Here is a 13973-nt window from a genome sequence, read left to right as displayed (position 1 = left end):
ATATGGGTTGATTTGATACAACGTTTATGGGAAGGGAAAAGGGAAGATGGATGTATTATCCATATCCACGTAATAATTTCCATCTAAAAATTCCATTTCCATTTCTTATCAATAATAGGATTACCCTAATCTAGCATTAATTCAGACATTACGAACGGCGCTTTGAGGATTATAATTAGGTGCTTACAAATCGTACCTAACTCGCAGTAAATCCAATTTTTTAATAAAACGTAGGCTACCTATATGTAAGTTATACCTATCGATATTTTGATGTGATTTTTCAAAAAAAAAATCGTTAATCCTTTTATCGAGCTGTTTAAATTTTTATACATTTTCGCAACATTAGGAAAAACCTTAAACTGATTATCGGTCATTGGAATAACAAAAGGTGAAGGAATGCTTAGGTATCATTTCTGTTCGCATGTATAGGACACGTAAATCATTTAATCTTGGTATTTGATCGAGAGATCGAGACCATGATTTTTTTTGCATGATATAATCAATCTTTCATTCAGTGATTTGTTTTTTGTTTTTGTTTTTTTGTTTTTTCATTTTTATTTACCTAACACGCATCTAATCTGTATTTTATTTTTTCAAATAGGCTCATCTTTTTTATTCTACTGCTTCCCTTTCAGTCAAAATGTTTTCAGTATCAGAGCATCAATGATGAAAATGATACCTACTTGAAGTCAAAATTCCAGAATCATACGTATTTCACATTCAAGTGCAGTGGATTTCTCACACTGCTTCTAAAATTTTTCTCAGCACTAATGTAAGGACCTTTCAGGATGTAACTCTGAAACTCATTTTGAGGAGAGACAAAAAAATTAAAGACGAGGCAAAAAAAATCAGAAAAAAATCGAAATTCCACTGCGATAAAAAAGTAAGATAGTTTTGGGAAAAAATGGAAATTTAAACCAAAAAAAAAATCCTCGACCCTCGACATACCAAACAAAATTAATAAATTAAAGACCAGACTACTAAAAGGAAAAAATAACACAGCCTGCAGCCTGTCAATTAATAAATCGTACTCGTACCAAAAAAACAGCTCGAAAAAAACCTTCACTTAAACGAGTTTTGGTATCAAAAAAATAAAGGAGGTACATGTACCCGATACAGGAATTCATTTGGAACACAGCGAAACACCTATCGTCTATCGTCTATGGTTATTATTTAGGAAATTGATCTCGCATTCCATCGTCATAAAACTACCCAATTTCTAGGAATTTTGAAGTGGTCGCGATGTGCGCGGAAATGACGTATAAATACAATCGACACAATAAACGAACTCTTTCAACAGAGAATTTCCCTTCGCGAAATTCCTCTCCGGTAAAATAACAAACTGGTATATTTCCTAAAACGATCACTTTTTCTTTCTTTTTTTGCAAAAAAACGTGCTCGCTTTACGCAACGTAAACGCCTGAAAAACGCCCATACATCCAAGTTTCATTCCCCTTCGTATTTTTATACCCATAAGCATCGGCGAAACGGCGCTATTTCACCATCTACCACGCATTCAAAAAGGGCTACAAAGTCAATATCATTTTTCGATACTTTTTACGAGGCGTAAAATTGTATCTGGGAACGCGCTCTACCGAAACTTCACGCAACTGAGACCCAAACAGTAGTATTCTTCTGTTGGTTTTGTGTAAGTAAATACTGTACCTAAATACGCTATGTTTTTTTTTTTTCGTGGGTAATAACATTACATACAACATAAGAGAAATCATAAACATCATTTTAATACAGCAATAAAATCCATTAACCGAGTAATACTCATGACGATTTTATTATTCATCATCGTATACTCCATAGAGACAAATTAAACGCATGTCTTAATTTAAGACACGATTGAAATTTTTTTTTGGCTAGCTGAGAGTTCTGAATTGACGCTTTCTTATCACGTGTCGGTATCTCAGCTTCCAAAATTATTTCAAGGTAATGTGAAATTTTGTCAAGGTTGAATGAATCAATCGTTTAGATAATCACTTACCGAATCTGTTAGACTGGCCATTTCATTACTGCTTGTCCTACTGAAATACCTGTAAAAAAAAATATAATTCCATCGTAAATAAGGCGATTATGAATTAAACGTGCAATAGCCAGTGTACTAAAACAATGCACAATAATTATTATTAGGTATCGTTAAAACCGTCGTTTAAACTATACAACCGTTAGGTGTTGCGTTACATATGCATTTTAAGGCTTTTAAGAGCACCATAACGTACTCAACGCAGCTTAAAACAGCTTCGTTTGTAATTTTATGGAAAAAATGTTCAAGGTTTTCTTCAACGAAACGTTTAAAAATGTTGCCATTTCACGCAGTGAGCATGGTACCTGATTTGTTTCGATACACGAAACCTAATTTCCTCTGTTCGGTTTGCTGTGACTCACACGCAACGCTCTACACACGTTCGAAATTGAGAAAAAATTTGAGATTTTTTTTGTTGCTAGAATTTTGACTATTCAACACTTTTCTATACTTTTTCGAACTTTTATTGAATTGATTTTTGTACCTGCCTGTTTTTGTTTCTTTTCGTTTTTTGTTTTTTTCATTTTATCTAGGTATGTGATTGCATAGAGCTTATGACAGGAAGCTGAAATTCGGCATGCACACTTTAAAGAAAGGGAAAATATTTTTTGCACGCCGAAAAAGGGCGTCATCACGACGAGCACTTTTTCGTTCATTAAAGATGAATGAACGACGAAAAATGATGAAGTTCCACGCCAGATGACGCCCGACAATAAAGTATTTATGAACGACTACGATTTAATAACGAGATAAGCATTATTCACGACAAAATAATTTCATACACGACAGAACATTATCAGTTCAATTACAATTATACTTTGTACAAATTTTGACAAATAATCAACTGAGGGTTTCTTTCAAAAAAATTTGAGTGAAATTGTAACTCAATAGAAGAGAACCAAATTGGCCAAAGCGAAAGCGAGGGCTAAAGCTTGGGGGAAAATGAGAATTTTGAGTATAGATCGGCGATTTTGTCGGCAAATGAACGATAATTAAATACATTATTGTAAAAAATTTGAATTTTTGAAAACGGAAACTAAAATATTGTTGGAATTTTTGTATTTTCCTAACTTTCTTAAATTTCTCACAATTTCCCAAGTTTTTCCTGCTTTTGCGGAACCGAAGGGGGGCAAACTGTCTCCCCTTGGCCCTCTTTCGGTCTGTCCCTGAGGTCAAAAGAGGAAGAGGGGTCGCCCATCAAAGTCCACAAAATATTACTTCTATAAACAGCAATTTTTTACGTACCTACTCCGTTTTTTGGTATCATTTTAATATATTTTAAACGTTTATTTCTGTCGGTGAAATGCCTGTTTTTGATGGAAAAATTTTGTCGTGCATTGCCTTATATAGGAGTTGAAAGTAATAAAATGTCGTGAATTTTTTAATTCGTCGTTTGATACATTATTTTGTCGTTGGAGTACCTTTTATGTCGGGGTCAGCTCTTTATTGTCGGGAATTTCCAATTTAGTCGTGGTAATGATTTTTCTGCCGTGAAAGTTCCTATGCTTGTCGTGCTGACGCCCTTTTTTGTCGTGGTATTAAATCACACCCTTAAAGAAATGCTTCAGGCTGGTTGGAGAAACGTCTTTGTCAAAATTAAACGATATAGTAGCACTAGTAGCACGCAAGAAGTCAATTTACAAATGTGCTATATGACTTTATTGCATACCTAGTGAATTGAAGGAGTTGTAATTTATGCCTGCAATCTATCAACTTTTCAAAAATTCGACGAACACTAGAAAATGTTTAGATATTCTTCAAATGATGGTCTCGCTAAGAAGCACTGTATCGATGGACGAATTAAGAAATTATAATTTCCTTATACTCAAAATTGAGGGGGATGAGGAGCCGATCTGAAAGTTCAAGACCACTGTTTTGGAATTTCTGTAAATGAAACAGGTTTGTCCCTTAAAATTTGAAGATAGGCAACTTGCCATGCATACGTGGCCCGTCACGGTTTGAAGATAGGCAACTCGCTATGCATACAAATGTATTTCATGACCATCATTTGAATTACCTGAACATTACATCTTTTAAAATTGCTGTAGGTAGTCTCATGTTTTATAAATGACATACCTCCTTCAATTTGTAAGACAGAAAACCAATTGTGATGATTATTTTTTGTACATCTAAGTTTTATGCAATTTTACTGAAATTTCATGATTTTTTTCATTGTTTTTATGTCCTTTTGATATATGTTTGAAACGTTTCATGCAAATTTTATGGACGTTTGCAGAATTATGGCAAGTTTTTTGCAAAATTTAGACTAGTTCCGTTACTTTTTCTTAAAAAAATTTTTATTACCAAATTTCGATGTTTTCTTCACTGTTCTCATCCAATTTTCAAAATTTCACAATGTCTTCACTTTTTCTACAAATTTTATTGCGTGTTGTTAAATTTTGCCAAATTTTGCTGAACTTTATCAAACTTTGTGCTAAATTTGATAATTTTTTTACAATTTTTTGTACATTTTTTTATATTTGCAAACTTTTGACAACTTTTATGCAAATTTTTCAGTGGCGGACTGGTCTATGATGTTGACTAGCGATTGCCATCGCGCAGGGGCTCCGAAACACCAAAGGGCCCCATCTTGAAATCAAAAATAGGCTATACAATTTTCACTCTCTCTAAAAATTATTTTTTCCAAACGTTTGCCCTCACTTTACATGGACCTCTTTACTTTTCAATTATTTCATAATTGAAATTTTTAATTACCAAATATTCAAGTAAACTCAACACAGAAAAACATTATTTTTTTATCTCTCAAAATATGAATTTTTGAAAGTTTTTGCCCTGGCTCCGTTTGGGCTGCTGTGTTTTTTTTTCAAATTGAATTTAGAAAAAATATCTCACTTTTCGAAAAATAATTGCGAAAGGATGTAGGTAGGTTGTACCTACTTAATTTCTTATTCTCAAAATTTTCCAATTTTGACTAAAATTATCAAATTTTTGCTTTAAATATTTTTTCCTTCAAAATTAGGCATTTTAAAGCCCAACTCGAGTATTTTCCGGAAATTGAAAAAAAAAATGTTGCCAATAATTCTCACAAAGTTCTTCTTTTGGCTAAAATTGTCAAAATATTGCTGTTTGCCAAAAATTGCAAAAAATCCTCACTTTTTAACAAAATTTCCAAAAATAGTCGTTTTTTCAAAAATTTTGAATTTTGAATTTTTTTTTAACTGTCCAAATTTTTTCTTTTTGCTAAAATTGTCAAACTCGTTTTATTTTTCCAACAATTGCCTTTTTCATCGAAAATTGCCAAAATCTTTACTTCACTGCCAAAAAATTGTCAACAAATCTCGATTTTCATCAAAAAGTTTCGAAATAGGTAGTTCAACTTTTCAAAATTGAATATATATTTTCAATTCGTAGTTACTTATTATGTATTCTGGTTTATTTGTAATTTTTTTCAATTACTTTTTGGTTACTTTTTCGCATCATTCAAACTTAAAAATGTTGAATCAAAAGAAATGACCAAAACATTGTTTTTACCTCTCGAAACCCGAATTATTGAAAGCTTTTGCCCTTGCTTTGCTGCAGCCAATTCTTACTTATCTCTAAACTAGAAAAAAATCCCAGTTTGAAACTTACATAAATTCAAAAATGTAAACAACAATTTTTTTAATGAATCTAACTTCATGTGAGAAGGTATTAGGTATCAATAACTGTCAAAATTGTCATTTCACTTTTTATTTGTACATATTTCATCTTAAAAACTTGTCATGTCATTCGGAAAAATTAGTATTTTTTTTCTCATACCAGACGGAAAATTTTCATTCAACACCCCCCCCCCCCAATTTATCAATTTTTTTCTAGTCGTCAGATCGACTAATTTTCGCAAAAACAAATGAAAAACTTTTTAAAAAAACTCGTACGAGAAAATTCTGCTTTTTAAATAAAAGTTTAACTTTTTGCCAACAATCGATAGAAATTCCAGCTTTTATTCCAAAAAACTCCAAGAAATCCCAGCCCCCCCCCCCCCCAATTGTCCAAAGGTAGGTACAACTCACATTCAATTATCCAAACCTAAGAAAAAGAGTATAGGAGAAAGATATCGTAAGTGGACCTATTCGGTGCATCTACGAGGGGCTTCCAACCGACCTAGTCCACGCCTGTTTTTCCCAAGTTTTAACATTTTTTGCTAATTTTTGTTGGTTTCAACTTAAAAACAAAAATATTTTAAAACTATTATTATCATGTTTCCACTGCATTTTATATAAAATCCAATCATTTTTCCCAGGAAAATTGTTCTCTAGTCTAAGTCGGTTGGGAGGGGCTGGTTGAACAAAAATCACAATTGGAGATCTGTATTTACCTTTGAGAGGTATTTCTACAGCTAAATTTTTATCTGATTGACTTTCAAATCAGAGTGAAAGTCTTTACTGAATTTGGTTAAAAACTCTTGACTTTTTCTCGTGACGCACTTTATTGCAGATAGGTATCATATTTTTGGCTTTCCGAATCGATTAGAAAAACTTCATATTTGACAATTGAAATTTTCGAAAAATTTCACCCAATTAATCTAGTTAGAAACCTGGAATTTTATTTGGTTCACAACTAGTCGATTATATTAGAGGCTATTTCACGCTATTCTAGAATCTCCAAAGACGTATAGGAAATTCCAGTTTTCCAAAAAATGCTAAAAAAATTAATAAATTTTTTACAGAGGACCCCTTTTTGTCCGTTCTTCACTATTTCTGAAGTTCAACCAAGTCCATCTCTTTTACCTATACATATTTTTATACAAGTACTACTCGGTCACTCCCATCTTGAATTAACCATCACTACCATCAGCGAATTCTCTCCAGCTCCGACTGAGAATATGACACAATATTATACCCAAAATAAACCACAAAACCCATCAATCTTTGGAAAAAAAAAGAATCGGAAAAGTAATCACTCGAAATAGACGCCTTTTCGTACCCTGGGAGAAACGATTGTGTGGTAGTATGCACAGTGTAGGTCCCGTTACGAGGCGACATCGACATATAAACACAAATGTCGCTTTTCTCATCGCCTATACTTAAATAAAAACGCCATCGAGAGGACTATTTAAAACGCCTTCCATATAGCTATCGCTGGATCGTTAAACGCATCGGGTATCGGCTATACTACACACTACACAGCTCACATCATATGTAGTAGACACATACACTCATCGTCATCGTATATACAGCGAACAGCGAAAGAAAACAAATAATCGATAAAGGAAAACATTACATCGCGATAGGCTTACGAGTATATACTATACATACAACCAGTTTGCCCCCTTTTTTTCCCCGAAGAAGATAAATTACTTAAATTACAGTTTAGCGTCTGTTTGGGATTTGCACGCCGTAAATAAACTTCACACGCAGCAGTACGAGACGATGCACCAGCCTCCATGCAGAGAGCTGAGAGCGTTCTTCTGAGGAGGAAATGGTCGTACGTGCGTACAAAATGCGTGCAAGACGACGCACGTAAGAAGCGAAGGAGAGAGAATATTGTGGGATGGAAGGCATGGAACATTGCCCTTACGAGAGTTTTGGAGTGTGTCTCTCGTTAGCGATATATATAACGATGATGGAGCATTACCGTTATCTTAAGTATGTGTTCATAGGCGAAGCAAGCAACCCCCCTTGGACTAACCTTACGCTCTTATCATTGAACAACATACTACGCTTCTTGCAGCTCTCCGGCTCTGGCCAAATAATCTAATAGCCTGCAGCAGATCACTTCGTAATAAAGAAACCGTCTTCTCGGCGATTTTCCATTCGGTTCGCATTTTTTCTTCTCGGTTTTTATTTCTAGGGCAATGAGATACTCGAGATCCTTATGGTAGTGTGGGTGAGATTGTGTGGTCAAATTATACCACACGAAAATCAAAAGTTTGCAAGGCGTGTGAAATGGTACCATATCGAAGCAGATATCCATATTCTATCCCTCGACAATTGCCATTCTATATCGACTTTAATCTTAGTTTTTTTTTTTTCGCTTTCATTCCACCAAGAGGAAATTTCTTTAAACGGAATAGCATCGTTTGATAGGTTATCCCAGTTTTATCGTCTATTTGGAAAACGTTTTACGCATACACACATCTCGACTGCTAAGACCAATGGTTTTCATAGCACAGGACACAAATCCAAACTGCGCACAACCCGTATTTCTAAATCGATTATATCTCGTCGGATGTATACTCTCGAGCCGACCAAATCAGGTGAAAAGCATACTCGTATACCATTCGCGTTAACATAGCGAATTGTATACCTATACACGGATAGGATAGTTTCGCAAACCCCTGGAAATATCTCTACTTTCCAAAAAAAGAAAGAAAAAAAACGTCGTCGCAACAGAAGAAGAAGTATAAAGAAGTAGCAAAAACCTTCTCCGGCGGCGCGAAAAAGACGCCGCATACAGCTTTCCAATCGATTGTTGGCGATAGTTCGCGACTAAAATGCTGAAATAAGTTTTTCTTTAAACTTCTCCGTTGAAAGTACGCGAAAAGAAAGGCAGTAGAGGTGGAATCTTTGGCTCGTAAAAACCAGCCCTCTCGCTTCGCCTTTACTTTTAGCAGGAAAAACTAATTTCAACATTCGCAATCCCTACTGTGAAAATGGTTCCAATGGGATTTCAAAGGTAAATGGAGGTAATTCAAAGGAAATGTATACCCCTGAGCTATTGATTTTGTAGCGCCCGTGACAGCGAAAATGCCGAACTGTGCTGCTATGCTGGAGGCGTTCTACCTACTCGTACTCTACCTATACTGTGTATACTTCGAGTACAGCTTTTCCCTCGTGCGATCGTTTTTCGTACATTTCTCTTGTACGCTTATTTTCAATCGAAGTAACACGAAAGGCGCGTGTAAACCTGCTTCGATATGCTTACCACATCGATTGGATGGTTTTGCGATATATTTTCTGAATTATGGGTTCGATTTGAATTTTTCAAGAACTTGCATTGATAATAGGTCTACTGGAGACGAATTTAAGCAACTAAGTAGGTATTGTACACTGCAGTCATAATTCTAGAGAATCATACACTAGATAAGGGTAAAAAAAAAACACCCGCAGATAAAAACAAATTCCCTGGAATTAGGTGCGAAGAGTAATAATAAAGTTTAATTGTGAGTACTTAAAATTAGAAGCTGATAGTAGTTGAATTCGATTGTTCAAGTTATAAATTCATTTTCTCTGATCAATGATCATTAAGTATGGTGAATTAATAATTACGAGAGTGCAGTGCCACAAAATTTTTGAGGAAAGTGAACACTGCCAATTAGATCAGTGTTTCAAGTATTTTTGATTGCGAAATTACTGAGATTTTCTCGAAGAGACTTGAAAATTTGGGTTCCTCAAGTCAAGTAAAATGTAGCAAGTTAATTAGGGTCATTCTATGCCAATTTTAAAAGTCATGCCTTTCGATTATGCATCAATTTTTTTTTTACAACGTCTACCCACCCAATAAGTAAGAAACTCGCAATCAGTTTGGTCCCAGCCCCCTCAAGGGGTGGGGGCTTCAATTAAAGCATATGTTTCCAAAATGCACCAAGTACAAAAAAAATATTGATACGAAATTCATGGTACTTAGTACAATTTGGAAACGTAGAAATGGCCCAAATTGACTGATTTTTTGATATGTTGTGGCCAAGACCCTGGGGCACAACATATCAAAAAATCAGCCATTTTGGGCCGCAACTTTATGCTAGATGGCCTTGCAACCTCAGAATCAATTATGTTCACGTGGTCTCGAGGTACTCAACTTCAGCAGCGCATACCTCCAAAGCTATGATACTTTGATCAAAACTGATTTCACAGTTCAAAGGGAGATTGCATTTTGTACTTTTTAAGTATTTTGAAATTTTCAAAAGTTGAAAGTTGAACTTTCAAATTTCACAATAGCGCTGTAAGATGAGAGCTACCATTTAAAATTCTGAAAACAATCCATAGATGTACCATTTGATGCTTTTTCAAAATATTCAATTTTCGAGATGGAATTTTTTAATGGAGGGGGAGCAGGTAGCACCCTCTCCACCTTTGGGCAAAACTTTTAAAAAAATCTGAAACATGTGATACATCGAATTGTATGTTTTTGGTGACGCTGAACACGAATATGACGTCAGATTTTTGATTAGACCCCATACACGGGTCCCAGCACCTCCCCAAATGAGGTGAAAGTTCGAAAAAATGGGTTCATTTGTGTGACACATGAAATGTAGTAAGTATGTTTCTGATATCGCTGAATACGAATATAGCCTTAGTTTATTCCAGGTGCTATTAAACATAACATTTATCAATTTTTGACAAATTTCTAAATAGGTAATCAAATTTGTGTCAAAAATGGCAAAAAAATTGAACTTTTATACCAAATTGAACTATAGAAAGCTAAAATTTTGTAACTAATGTGTCCTATTCTCGACCACTTTAATCCATTGAAATGGTTTTCAATGGTTTTGAGATGTTTTGGGACCTCCAGCAGATCTTGGAAAGTTGAATATTTTCACAAAATTTTACTCAATGAAGTTGGAAAGCTAAAATGATAAGGTTCATTTCCAAAAAAATTCCTGTTCCTTCCCCCATTTTTCAAAACATTAAAAAAATGACAATTTTTACATTTTTATGTACTTATAAGGCCTAGAAAAATTTTAGGACCTGGGGATGGACTCAAATTTTGGAGTTGGAGGCCAAAAATTTTTAGTTTTTTTTTCAACCCTTCGAGCACCACTGAATTAATTTTCAGCGATGTACCTAGATGCTTTGTTTCAAAGATCTTTTCATCTTCTCAAAAAATGAAGTAGAAAATTATGGTAAATTATGTAAAATTTTCCAAAAATCAATTTTTGGGAAAAATGAACCAAAATTTCTAAAAATTGGAACAGGGCTTTATTAAGACCTTGAATATAGCTTTCATAACTGACGGCCCTGTAGAACCCTTTCAAGGGGCCTTGAAAAAAATTTGGATCTGGAGGGGCCCAAATTTTGGATTTTGGAGCCAAAATTTTTTAGGGTTTTTTTCGACTCTCTGAGTACCACCGAGTCAATTTTCAGCGGTGTAGATGCTTTATTTTAAATTTTCGATCTTTTCATTTTCTCAAAAAATGAACTAGAGAATGATGATAATAAAGTGAGATTTTTCAAAAATCGAATTTGGGAAAAATGAGCCCAAATTTCCAAAAATTGGAACAGGGCTTTTCTACAACCTTTATTTTGGCTTCCATGACTTACCGCTCTGTAGAACGCTTTTGAGAGCCCTCAAAAATTTTTGGATCTGGAGAGGCCCAAATTTTAGATTTAAGAGCCAACATTTTTTAGGGCTTTTTTCGACTTTCTGAGCACTACCGAGTCAATTTTCACTTTCCAGTAGTAGATGCTTTATTTTAAATTTTCGATCTTCTCATTTTCTCAAAAAATTAATTATTACCTTCCCTACCTACTCGTATACCTATGAGATTTTCCAAAAATCAATTTTTGGGGAAAATGAACCAAAATTTCTAAAAATTGCAACAGGGCTTTATTACGACCCTGAATGTGGCTTCCATGACTCACAGACTTGTAGAACCCTTTTAAGAGACCTTAAAAATTGTTTGAACCTGAAGGGCCCAAATTTTGGATTTAGGGGCCAAAAATTTTGAAAGCTGTTTTTCAACCCTCCGAGCACCACCGAGTCAATTTTCAGCAGTGTAAATGTTTTTATTTAAATTTTCGATATTCTCATTTTCTCTAAAAATGAAATAGAGAATGATGGTATAAGTAATTAAAGTGAGATTTTCCAAGAATCAAATTTGGGAAAAATGAAGCAAAATTTCTAAAAATTGGAACAGGGCTTTATTAACGACCTTGAATGTGGCTTCCATGACTTACGTTTTCATGGTATTTTTGACAATTTTTCACACCATTTGAAATTTTTAGATTTTTTTTTTTTTTGATTTTCTGGTCAGTTTTCATTCGATTTTTTCAGTCAATTTTTATAGTCTATTTTGACGATTTTTTGCTTTTTTCAATTTTTTATATCATTTTCATGGTTTTTTTATGTTTTTTCAATTTTTTAGTCTTTTTTTTTAGGTCATTTACGACAAATTTTCTAAATTTTTAGACGATTTAGGTACCTACCTACTCGATTTAGATGCCATTTCTCGCAAGTTTTTGCAAGTATTTTTGGATACTTTTCGCCAAATTTTTTGCATTTTTTCATTTTGAATTTTGTTTACTAAATGGAGCATTCTTATTCACATACTTTATTATTGCACTATTTACTCTCATTATTCTCATTGACAGTATTTCAGGACAATTCCATTCAGGTCAACCACATTTTTGGGCTTTTAAAGTCCAAATTCCAAGTTTTTGAATTTTTTTGAGTGTTTTTCTCGTTATCTGCAGCCAAAATCTATCACATCATTTTTTCAGCAAAAAAAAAAAAAAAAAAAAATGTCATACGCAAGAGGGTTAGATAGCTATTGTAATACTGTCCATTTTTAGGGCAATTTTGAATTTGCGATCATTTTTTCTTGAAATTTATTCTTATCCTCTTCAATTTACAAATCAGGCAAAATGTGATCAGCCAACTTATGGAAAAATGTTGCTCATTTTTGGAGGTACCACACACTCTTGTGGTGAAATGGATTTCAACTTTCATTTTTTCAAAATAATTTTCCCTTTAACATGACCAAAATTTGAGATACTGCCATATTCCCCACCCCCCTCATCGAATATCTAGCTACTGAAAATCGTACATATTATAGGCTGATTCATTCGCAGTTTTCTGGCAAATAAAATTTCCCTACAATCACTCTCGATAATATTTCATATGCAACATTTGTATAAATAAATATTTCAACATTCAAAAATGTAAGAAAAAGTGTTTCAATCCATGATCAACGTCCCCCTCCCCCATTTTCCTCCTGTGAGAAAATTATTGAAAAATATTTAAAACTGAGCTAGCCCACTTTTATGCCCCATGTAAATAATCCAAAAGTTATAATCGAATCGTCAACAACCGGGGGTCAAAATCTTCTTCATATTCCATCCTTATGGGCACTTCTCATGCAATCATACACCGAAGCAAACACTTTCGCATGTTGATAGTAAGTAATACCGACAAAACCCTAGCAAGTTTCGCTGGTATTTAGGAAAGGATCAGCTGTTTTTTATTCATTTCGTCAGCTGTGCTGCAAAATGCATCGTATCATTCGAATCGTATAGCAGGAATGGCAGTGGCGCCATCTGTTCAAAGAAGGCTGAATTCGTGGCATGAAATAAAACAAACATTGACGCATTGTTAATACATAAAATTTTTTACAACGACTGAGGTAATAAAAATTCGTCGTAAATGACGCTTTTTTTGCTACTAAAATGCATAAAATTACGAATAAATTTCACTTCGTTATATTTTCTCAATTTACGTGTATAAATTTCTAGTATATGCGAGAAAAATCACGTTATAAAAGTGGTTTTTAGTCGACGTTATTTGTGTACGTGAAATTACAATGTAACTATTGTTACTTATTATAGGTACCTAGTACCTACACAAGTACACATGCACTTGACTGAATCCCTTTCAAATACACGTTTTGGAGTAATAGTAATCGTACGTGAGTAATTTTAAAAGTTTCTAGATATCCCTCAAAAATATATCGCTAGAATTGTAAACATATGTTAATTAATTCGTGCGAAAGAAATATTTTCGTTAAAAAAATACCACATTTCTCTGGCGTGATATCGTCAAGACTCGAAGTTAAAAGATGGACCATCGCGCCATCTATTGAACTCGGCTCAGACTGCTAAGAGAATTGCTATAAACTTAGGCTGGGCGTTGATCCGAATTACCAGTTTTTATAGGTCGTATGTACATGAGGATACTGAAATAAAAATGCCCTTCGTGGACCTACATGTGCATAAATATGAATATGGCGAATATTTTTAACCAATTACACGACATAAAACCAGACTTCACCATCAATTGTCGAGAG

General features: G+C 34.1%; 1 long non-coding RNA gene across 1 annotated transcript in view; it reads right to left on the bottom strand.

Moving 5' to 3' along the window:
* LOC135844908 (uncharacterized) overlaps positions 1–13973 on the bottom strand; it is a 613622-nt gene that overhangs the window by 296193 nt on the left and 303456 nt on the right. The window contains exon 6 of the long non-coding RNA XR_010558666.1: positions 1994–2042. This is a non-coding gene — a long non-coding RNA (uncharacterized LOC135844908). The remainder of the gene's footprint in view (positions 1–1993; positions 2043–13973) is intronic.

The sequence above is a fragment of the Planococcus citri genome, chromosome 4, assembly GCF_950023065.1.
Source record: "Planococcus citri chromosome 4, ihPlaCitr1.1, whole genome shotgun sequence".
Lineage (NCBI taxonomy): Eukaryota > Metazoa > Arthropoda > Insecta > Hemiptera > Pseudococcidae > Planococcus > Planococcus citri.
The sequence above is the reverse complement of the archived record's forward strand: the minus strand, read 5'-3'. Positions and strand labels throughout refer to the sequence as shown.